This window comes from Ixodes scapularis, unplaced genomic scaffold (genome assembly GCF_016920785.2).
Source record: "Ixodes scapularis isolate PalLabHiFi unplaced genomic scaffold, ASM1692078v2 ptg002746l_1__unscaffolded, whole genome shotgun sequence".
Lineage (NCBI taxonomy): Eukaryota > Metazoa > Arthropoda > Arachnida > Ixodida > Ixodidae > Ixodes > Ixodes scapularis.
This window is the reverse complement of record NW_024610268.1, coordinates 454,903-466,393: the sequence shown is the minus strand read 5'-3', so window position 1 is coordinate 466,393 and position 11,491 is coordinate 454,903. Positions and strand designations below refer to the sequence as shown.

The 11,491-nt window shown below is 42.9% G+C and overlaps 1 non-coding gene across 1 annotated transcript; it reads left to right on the top strand.

The window, feature by feature from the left end:
* Positions 1 to 1,012: 1,012 nt before the first annotated feature.
* Positions 1,013 to 1,094, top strand: Trnaf-aaa. Its single transcript has one exon. It is a non-coding gene; the product is annotated as a tRNA-Phe (tRNA).
* Positions 1,095 to 11,491: the final 10,397 nt, after the last annotated feature.

The following is an 11,491-nucleotide window of genomic DNA, read 5'->3' as shown; positions in this document are numbered from 1 at the left end:
AATCTTTGCGATAAGTCGGCTAATTAATTAAAATTCGTTAATTATATATTAACCCACCTGCTCAAACCGCATTAGTGTAGCTTTCACGGTTTTTTTTAAACAAATGTGTAAGAATAAAAAAAAAAACCTGTATATATATATATATATATATATATATATATATATATATATATATATATATATGGCTATATTGAAGTCCTTTCGTGATGGAGAGGTTCTAAAATATAAAATATAATTGCGCCTACAGAACCATGAAACAAATATTGGCGCGAGCAAACGTATTTGGAATTACAGCAACTGTGTTCACAATGATCATTCTGAGGTCATATAAGAATATAAAGGGAGGCGACAGTATTGACGAGAATGTAAGTCGATGGGTGATCACTTGTGTTAGTCATAACAGTATGAGTGAGTGCATTATTGCATTATTTACAATGCAGTCATTTTGACGGTAGCGGATGTGTGCAACAATATGAGTAGTAAAAGATTCAGATTTTGTTATCTGACCCGTTCAAAATACGTGGAAACAGACAAGCAGTGGTCGTGTTAACGCCCCGCGTCGGTTTTCGAACGGCTTTGCTAACTCCTGCGGTCTGGCTGCACATGCCTCGTCTTTCAAAATATTCGCACCAATCGAAGAAAAACGAATAAGGCTTACAGCAGCCGGTAACTTTCAATGACCTTTTGCCTGAGTTCAAGTGTATCTGACTGCGCAACTGTACGGGAAAAGAAAACTTGAACGATATAGTATCCTCATCAATATCCAAATAACTCTAACTTAAAAGAGCGAGCGAAACCATAAAGTAAAAAATGACCGCATCTCCACGTGGTGAATGATGTTGATTGGGGCGGAGCTCTGGTGGTGCTGATGATACTGATTTTGTTCATAGGTAGTGATGATGGTGCTGATTTTTTTTTATTGCTCATAGGTAGTACTGAGTTCCGGGCTGCGTTTCGAGAACATCCCCAGCTCTTGAGTTACTACCATATCTCAGAGCCCCCTACTCGTCCCGCAGTCGTGGCCCAGTGGTTAAGGCGATGGACTAAAAATCCATTGGGGTCTCCCCGCACAGGCTCGAATCCAGTCAACTGCGCAAACATTTTTTTTTTTTTTTTTTAAGAAGACAACTGGGATGGCAGTCGATGTGAGCACGGACGCCGGACGGACAAGGCTGGACCCTAATGAGCTTCGCCCCCCAAAAAATATGCATTTCGCTTGACTTGAATGTCGCAATGCTTGAGAAACATATGCCGGGGATCGCATTGCCAGCAACGCCAACAATTCAATCAACGCAGTTTTACACTTGCGAGGCGTACTTCGCAGAAGGCAAATATTATTTTCCCTTGGTTATAATATCCACTGCAGACACAAAGCACACTACCAAAGTTCATTTAAAAAAAAAAACGCCTATCCTTTATAAAAAAAATAAAAAAACACGGTTTTTGAGCAGACAGAAAAACGAAATAATATCCCGAATCACTGTTTGCCATTGCAACGAAGCTTAAAGGGAAAGCGAACTGCGCTTTTGGCAATTTGGAACCACTGCCCGGCGTCAAAAGTCTGGCTCCAGCGCGCCCCCGAACCCAAAGGAACGGTTCTATACCCCGTTTCTCAATACCGCCAATAAACTAAAGATTGAACCAGTATTCTGACGCACTAATAAATTCACGTTGTTACCTCTTGCACTCCATTTTACTAACTGAAATTATCTTACTGCCGATGTTGCTACCGAATGTGATCCCTCTGTATTGGGAAATAAAAATAAAGCTTATTATTATCTAGTTGAAGAAATGGCATTTTTCCGGGCAGTTTTTAGTTTTAGCTTCTTTCATTTCAAATATTAAAGTTTTTTTTTCTGAGGATCCAAAAATCTTTTTAGTTTACCTATGTGCATAATACATAGCCTAGGTTTCTGGCGAGTTAGAGTTAGGAGGTTGTCATATTTGCTTACTGTGACTTGTTAATCAAAGCCTTTAATACTAAAAGAAAATGATAAATCTGCCAAAGGCATTGTGGGCGCACCTTCACGATTACCTATTCGAGCCGCCTGGTCCATAAATCCGAGAACAACTTAAAACAACCAAGTGGCCAGGTTCACGAAACGATCTTGCGTCAGAAAGGTGCGTACGACAAAACGTATGAACAAATTCGTATTCTCAAAACAAAAATTATCGTAACTTTTGCGCAAGTTACGATGGAAACCTACGACAGCCCCGGAGTTGTCTTACGCGCTTTCTAAGATCAAATAAACATGGCCGACAGCGGCGCTCAGTTACTTGGTCGCGACTACCAACGGACATTTATTTTTCTACGTGCTCTTCTCGCGCGTCCTAACTTCAAGCAGAAGAAAAAAAAAAAGAAGTTCGTGAAACCGGCCACTAAAAACATGAATGCTGGATCCACAAACACCCGGGGAAAGCTACAACGGCAACGATCCCACCGACTAAGCGAGCTCGGCAGAATATAAACTTAGCAGGCACTCATCCCTGCTCCGACGCAGCGTTGCTCCGACGGTCCTTGGCCAAGACCGTCTGCCCACGACCGGCTGGCTTGCTATGGAATATGCCCGCGCGACCCTTGTGGACTCTTCTCGTACTAATAGTTTGTTCGGTGACCTCAATTTTAGATTAAAAACTCAATCTCTTCCCCTTGCCATCTCCTTTTGTTTTCTGAGGCAGCGGTGACGAACGCTGTCGTCGAAAAGGGACTCTAATCGATTCTATATCCTTGTTTTGTGTTATATAGACCTCAAATAAACGCCGTATAGATTACCTACGCAACACGGTTTGTACACTTTGTTATTAGTATTCTATTTTAATTCTAACATGACTGCACGTCACTGTGGATCTATAACAGTTCGTGGGAGCTACGCGATGCCGGTCCAATCTTTGCCGAGTGTCACGTAAGTATCGAGTTGCAATCGTAAAAGATCGGTCCTGAAGCGCTTACCAATTCGCTGTCCAACAGAGCGAATACAGCACTTCGATCAAACGCGCGCGTCCGCTCCGAGTGTGAACAGGTATTTACGTGGCTCTTGCTGACACTCTCGTTGTTCAAACGTATCTTTTTTAACGTCGGATCGCTCCTGCATCTTCGAGGCCGCGAAAAACGCCGCGGCAATTTGTTTCCATCTACGTCGCTTTGCAAACGACTGACACGGGCCGTCCTTTACCAACGATGTAAGTTGTGTTGACTTCGTAGCGATCAAGTACGTAGCAGTCAAAGGAGGCTGTTACGCATCTCGGCCTCGGCATTCGGGCGCGTTTAATTCGTGTTAGCGTCGACATATCACTGCACGGACACGAACGCCAGACAAGCGGTGGAGGAAAGGCCGCCTGTGTTTTTTATTAAAAATTCACGTGCTCCGAACTGCTCCGAGCCATAGCGAGCTCTCCGATTGGTGGTTCGTGCTGCCGAAGACGCCGTCGCCATTACAATAGCACCGGTAAGCTCTAGTTTGTCAGTACGAAAACGTCGCTTTCCTCCTCTCACTTAAGAACGCGTTCGTGAATACCGATTTCTCCTCTTCTTACGATGTTCTTAACTTACGAACTTCTTAGCTAAGTTGTCGTAAACTAAGCCGCTCTTCGTGAAGCTCTTCGCGGACCTGAGGCTATACACAAGAGGCGTATGGCCTCAAGTCACCGTCACAAGAGGCGTATAGCCTCTTGTGACGGCTATACGCCGTCACAAAAGGCTTAGAAACCGTTCTTGTCTCCCTCGGTCTTAATCGGTTACAAGTGTGTGAACGAGGCGTAACAATCCTGACGTTAAAAATAGTGTAGAACCAAGATTTGGAAAAAAAGAAAAAAAGGTATTGGACGGTCACTATTAATGAGGGGATTTATAGAAGGACATGAATCTGCCAAGAACATTTGCTTGGTTAGCACTATACAAAGGTGGGGGTAACGGAAATACAGCTAGTAATTTTGTTACTTATAGAAATAATTTTTAATATAATGAACTACCCTTAGGTGTAGGTAAATCGACAATGTAACGAATTACCTAATGCCAGCAATGGTAGTGAAAGTGGTGAAATACTGTTTCGGTTTCAAGTGTATTTTCCTGAAAATAAAAACACCACCAACAAATTGCCTGCTCAAAAAAAAGAAGAAAAAAAAACAGTTTGAACGTTATTATAGAAAAGTAAATATTAAGAACTAAAAACGGTATGTGCAACTCATGGAGACGTCTTGAAGAGTTCAAATACCTGTAGCTCGTTGGAAGCCTGCGAGAGTTATGCGCGAGTGTTAAGAAATACAAAGCTATTTGTAAAAAAAATTAAAATGGTAGGAGGAATTTAAAAGGCTTCGGTTCTCAATATTTATTTATTTATTTATTTATATTACCCCTAAAGGCCCTCGTGAGAGGGTATTACATAGGGGGGGTACATAAATCGTTCCAATAGGAACTAGTGCACAGTGAACAACATAGGAGAATACTAGAAAACAATCAATACACTTAATAATAAAAAGAAAATAAAGGATACACTCAAAAACGAATAAAAAACATACACTCACTCATCACACCGCAATAAAGCTGAGTCAAGGTACAAACAAAATGGTACACATTTGCTCTGCACGTTCCGGAAAAGAGGAAACAACAATGTAAAACAGCAAAAGTTAGATGGCATCAGTATTTTGAATTTGTTCTTGAAACTTCGTGGTGTCTTTTTCTGAGGTAATGTGCGATGGTAGATTATTCCAATCGATTGTGGTACGTGGAATGAATGACCGGGAAAAGGCAGATGACTTACAGGTTATGCGTTTAACTTTGTAGGGGTGATCGCGGCGTGGAAAAATAACGGCAGGTGGCTCGAGGAAATCACCGTGAAGTGACGCGTGGTGGTAAAGTTTATGGAAAAGACTTTACCACCACGCGTCAATGACGCACCTTTCATGATAATGTGCTTAGGCAACCGTATCTATTCAACCTAAAACAATAGGCACAGTGAAGATATGAATCGTCCAGATTCGTTGAGTTAACCGAATATGGACTGCCCCCCAGACATCTCGTGTCTCTAAAACTCGCGTCTACATCGTCACAACAATCTTCGCCTTGCTTCGAGTGTGGAAGACTGCAAACAACGGAGTATGCAAATTAAGTTTTTATATTATATATATATATATATATATATATATATATATATATATATATATATATATATATATATATATATATATATATATATATATAGCCAAGAAGTAACAATTAATTTTTGTACTGAAATTAAAAAGAAAATTATTGAGCAATTCATTTCTTTTCCAGTAATTTGCAATAGTAATTAAGCACTTTTTGCTGTGGTAATTTTCAATGTAAACTAATTGCGTTAGTTGTATCAGGCAAAGTAATTTGGTAATGTCATTTTTAGAAAGCAAAAGTAATTTTGGCGCGTCTGGCCGAGTGCTATGATGCGGATAATTTTCTCCGGCCCTGAAATCTCTGTTCTATTCACATTGAAACCGAGACTTTTTAAAATGTGTTTGTCTTCTTGTTTGAGGTATTACTGGGCCTTTGAACAAGTTTTGAGTTTATTACTCGTGGCTGCTCCACCGAGAGAACGGCAGTGGTTTGACTGGCGTAAGAGGATAATAATTTGGAGACGTATCCTCTTTCTCTTGGTTTACGAATAAAAACAAGTGAATGTATGGCAGGTATAAAAATACACTTATCATCATTTAAATACACAAACCAGAAAAATAATCAACTAAATCTGTAATGATTATACTGTAACAAAGATGCAACAAGAAAAAAAAAAGGAAAGATTTTTAACTGGTTCTTGCAACTCAGTGGCGATTGAATCATGAGGAATTCTAGTAATCTGTAATTGTTATACCATAGTATAGTTGCACAATAAAAATGAAGAAATACGAAATGAACTTTGAAAGGCGATTCGCAACTTCGTTACGATTGAATCAGTTCAAACTTTATATATTTGTTTTACGGAAGGGGGGCCAGGGGGGGGGGGGGGGGAGGGGGTTTGCGGCATCTTTATAGGAATAAGTAATTTATTTTACATGCCATTTCTTCACTCACTTTTTATTCGTAAAGCTAGCGGAAGTGATATGCACTCCTAATATCCTTCTTTGGCGCTTAGGCGTCGGCGTTATGTCGGTGAAGGAGCAACGACGAATAAACCAAAGAACGTGTTTCAAGACACAATAGCGTAAAAATTGCGAGTTTGCGTCATAAAAGTATGGAAAAAAGCAAAATAAGAATTTATAATAGAATCTGGTTTTCATGGGTGGGTTGGAGCCTACGTTTTGCGCGTGTAATTATTCAGCAAACTCGTAAATTCTCTCAAAGGGTCTAGGACGTCTGATACATCACCTCGTCAGACGTAACCCTTCAATAGTATTCTTCTTTAATTTTAGTTTCAGATTATTTCTACATACAGTACCTTTACAATTGCTTCTAAATTACACGGACAAAGCAGACTTTTACCGTACGCATTACAGGTAATCAAATTACTTGTAATCGATTACTTTTTGGAGTAATTTTGTAATCACTTGATTACTTTTATTAGGCAGTAATCACAAGAGTAATCTGGTTACTTTTTGAAGTAATAAAATTACTTGTAACCGTTACAATTTGTCCCATGGGACCCCCCCCCCCCCCCCCGGCGCATGCCTTTTTTTAATGAAATGACAAAAATAAAATGTGCTTTTTTTTTTCGAACGGAAGAAAGAAAGATTTTCGCGGAGCTGTAGGAAACGAGGTCAATCTCTTTCTATGTACAGTTCCTGTGGAATGTCCGTTTTTTTGTGTTTTTTTTTTTTCGAGCTGGGACTGGGAGTGGGAAGCCCCAGGGAAGCCACAGTGCATGACAAAGGCCATTCAGGGCGAAGTTTGAGGAAACAGTATGTAGCTTTGTGAGTCCTTCGTTCAAACTAGCCCCCTCACGCACAGACACAGAGAAATTTAAAAAAAAAAAAATCCTGCTTAGGGTACCTACTCGCAGCCCGTAGGAGAACCAGAACCGAAGAATGCCTAAAGCGGATGCAAAATATAACGAAGGCAGTTGATATATTTCCTATCTCCCCTACGTGGTCTTTGTGACAAGCAATGTTTCGAGTTGAGAAGTGGTCGAGGCGATCTCTTCCGCTAATGGTTACTACACATGATCCGTTTCAAATCCTGGAGCTGCTGCTCTTTTGTATAACATGCGAGCTCATCCACATGTGAATAATAAAATGAGACGCAAACTTTGAGCGACAACCTTTGCTCAAGCTTAACAAGATCTAGAACCCCCTCCACTCCCCCCCCCCCACACGCACACACAAACACACACACATTGGCGAACGCCCAAATCATTAAACGTCTTCAAACGAATTCTATGCTTATGTCCGCATTGTGAAGGTGCAACGACCACGAAGAGGGAGCCAGTTTTTCTTTTTCAATACTTGTGCAAATGTGAAATATAGGTTGGAAGTAGTTCATTGTTACGAGCGCTAAAGGTGTCTCTTCACACACTAAAGTAATCGGAAAACTAACGATTACTTCTTTAAGTAATGTCCAATTACTTTTGCCGTCGAGTAATCAAGTAATCTAATCGAATACTTTTTAGCCAAGTCTAATAGTAATTGTAATCGATTACTTTTTTTAGTAACGTGTACAATACTGGGACAAAGTATATTTCGCATATATATATCAAGAAACTTAGCATTCTTTTCCCAGAGCTAAATCCAACTTTTACGAGCCTAGCCAGCAGGCCTTCGCGGCATTCGTTTAGGTACCGCGTAGGTGAAACAAATGATGCTTAACGCGAAAGCATTAACGTTCGCATGAAGCGAAGCCGGCATTGTCTGTAGCAGCGAAACGAGCAGTAAATTCGCATTGGCTGCGACGCGTCATATCAGATGCCTCATCACGGAAGCTGGTGGGGCCACTCAATGTCAAAGGGGACGCGCCTCAGAAATAAAAAGCAAAGGAAATAAAAGCAACCCAGATGCATCATCCCGGAAGCCGTGGAGCCGGCGGGGGTGCCGCGCATGCGCTGTGAGGGAGTGTGATGTCGCCGCCGGAGTGCCATGTGAAAAACGAAGACGTGACGCGCTGCTTGTAGGAATGCGCTGGGCGTTGGACTGCTTTCGCATTCTTACACATCATCAGTCCTAAATGTCTTTATCGAATCAGTTATCTGGCTGAGTAAACAGACCCAGGGATCGTTTCTACCCTATTCTTGGGAAGCTCAAATTGTTCCCCTTCGCGATAATGCTCACTGCTTGGGGCCTTGGGGCAGCAGCACAAAACTGGTTGGCAGTGTATAGCTCACTATTAGCAAGTCCAGCCCTCTGCTCGCCCTCTCGCGGACGAACGAAGTACCAGTGGAACGGGGGCGACGGCAGTGGCGGCGCGGAGACGCTGGCAGCAACTGTCGGCCTTGGTGCCTTGGTGCTGCTGTCATTGCATGGTTCTGGTCGCCATCTTTGTGCGTGATGCAGTTTTAACAAAAAAGTGGGCGCGTTAAAATAGGAATTCTTGTGTTCCGCCTCGCAGTGGCGCTGCCCGAAGGAACCCAGATGTCTAATTTCATTAGGAACTTTTCGTATGTCGCATACGTTGCGGATTTCTGGTCTTGTGGTCGCCAGCCCAATCTGTACTCAACGGGACGGCAAACGCTCCCGCTTATAGTGTAGACCTCTAGCGTGCGGTCTACGAGAAGTCTATTACTTGCCGTAAGTGCAGGATAAAACTGATCGCGCATCGGTATATCGAGCAATAGAAATCGGGAATGGGTTTGCGTTCTAAGGCCGTCAAAAGGAACATGACCCTTTGCTCCAAGCACTTTCCAACGATAGAATACGCATATTTGTTTTCAGGTAATTGTAAAGGCAAATAGGGAAATGCACAAAGATTTTTAAGCGCGTCCGCGTTAGAGAGCCGTTCGTGACGCGAGCTTAGAACGGGCAGATTTGGCGAGGCGGGCCGCGACGTTACAAATATCACGGTACACAATAGTACGGTATATTAAAAGTTTTCTTTTCGATAGAGCAATAAATAAAACCCCTAAGCACGCCGATGATGGTAATAGGCATTTTTAGTTTAGCGTTACCTTAGGCTACCGTGAGTACGGCAACGCACCCGGCGCGCGTTGAAAATTATGCTCAAAAAATGCAGCGCGAGCTTCCGGTTGCAATGCTGCTACGTACGGTATCCAGGGGTCCCCACGCTATCCCATAACTTCCTATCAATAACGAAGGCGCAGTTGAATCACGTGTTGCAATACTAAAACCACGACGATAAGTATCGAGTTGTAAGCCTGTGACACGAAGACATCAGAACTGTGAACGCTGCTCTTCCGGAGATTTGACGGTTACCGTGCGCGGCTCAACTTTTAGAGCACTATTGACCAAACAAAGCGAGAACACCACGATGTCTTCTTCACCTTCAAAAACATTTGACCTCAAACAGTTACGTGGCCGGTACCTAGAACGCGATCGCCCTCCACAAAGCTTCGCAAGGTGAGGTTTTCGCAACTTTTGAATGTCAACATTCTCGTTTTATGCTCCTCTTCTGAACGCTTCGCATTTCTAGACAAAGGAATTACTTTTAGCGCGGTTACGAGCGTCAGCGAACCCGCGCACGGGAAATCCCAGAGAATCTATCCCCGTCTCTTCCGCCATCTCGGAACTATACCGCCCAGCCATCTATAGGGCGTTGGAGTTGCGAATATGGTGGTTTCACTCACGTGATTTCGTTTACCATATTTTTTTTTTTTTTGTGAGCTGTCTGGCGTGTACTAAAGGCGAGCATTCCAAGGACATACATGATCCCTCATATGCGTGCAGCATAGAAGCTTATCTTACCACGCTGACATCCCCTCAACAGGTTGCGACGTAATCCTTCTAATTAGTAAATTTGTTTGATAAAGGAAACTAACAACGAAATGGCGGATTGACGTCAAGTGAAAACACCCTATACTCCATTTCATTTAAGGTCCGACTGCAGCCGATGGTACGATTTTGAGGCCAATCGAGCAATGCCAAAATCGCACGATCACTGCTCTCGTTGTTTTCGTGGATCTGCTGTCAGCGGGCAAATCAATCTCGCACCGAAATAAGCGCAGCATCGGGGCGGCATTCACTCCGCGTGATTGGTCTTGTCGTTTATAACAAACGCGCAAGAACGATAGGCGCCGTGACGATGCACTTTCGGCGCTGTGTGATCGGGTACATATGATCGCAGCGTCGACGGCTGTAATGGAACTCGAAGGGGAACACACTATACTTCGTTTCAGCTTCGGTCCGAGCGCGGCCGATGTTATTAGCCGAAGGGCCAATCAAACAGCGAAAGAGGCACAACGTCATGGCGTGCTCTCTGCAGTTGATAGGACCGGCCGGTATTCGCCGCCTCTCTGTGCGCGTTCCTCCGCCGGCTAGTCCTATCAAGCGCAGAGAGCGCACCATGACGCTGCGCTTATTGCGCTCTTTGATTGGCCCTTCGGCTCATAACATCGGCCGCGCTCGGACCGAAGCTGAAACGAAGTATAGACCTTTTCTGCAAGTGCGCCTCCATCTTGAATTGACGTCACTTCCAGTATGGGCGAAAACATTGTTTTGCCGTCGCCACGCCAATAGAAGGCATTTAGGATATAAGCGTAAACGTCACACTTTGTCGTTTTGCCTCCCCTTTATTTTTTTACTATTTGCAGGTTGAAACGTTGGATTATTTTTTCGTCGCCCATACCGGATACGCCTATTAGGTGGCTGGAGACGAGAGTACACAGAAAAAGTCTATAGACTGCCCTGCGTTATCTTGAAGACTACCCTGGGCCTCTCTGCAGTTACCTAACAGTTCTGTAAGACAAATCCCTGCATACTCTGCGCCGCGACTCTAGATTGTGCCGACAGCGTAAAATATGATCTTTCAGAGGTGTATCGTACTCTTCTTACGAAAAATATTTGAAAAACCAAACGCGGTTGCAAAATTGAAGAAAATAAAAGATGCGGCAAAAAAACAAAAGTATATATATATACGTATATGTTTAGACGCACATTCTTTGCTGTATTGTTTCTTTTTCAAGGGCGGCAAAATGATCTTCGAATTGAGTGGAAGGGTCAAGTTTACAGGTGCCGTCTTTGTCTCCTACCACCTGCATCCGAAGCTACGATTGGCGAGGAAATGCTCACGTAATCACACGTTGCGAGGCACACGCCTACAACCAGGGATATAAATAAGCCAGCAAACTTTCGACACCTCAGACTGGCAATCGCCACTTCAAGATTCTTGAAGCAGGAAAGCCTTAGGTAACTTCTCCTCGACATTGCAACGCTTTTGTTTTAGTGTTTGTCGCAATGCCGCGCTCTTAGAGGCGCCTAGATTTCAATATGTGCTCGTGAAATTGTATTCATAACACCCTTTGTGTAAAAAACGGATTGCTGTCGATGTTTTTTTTTTTTTTTTTTAGCGACGTTGTTATCTTATTTTTGGTATTTAGGGGGATAGTTTGGACCTTTCCAATAATTAAAAAACCTAATTATATATATT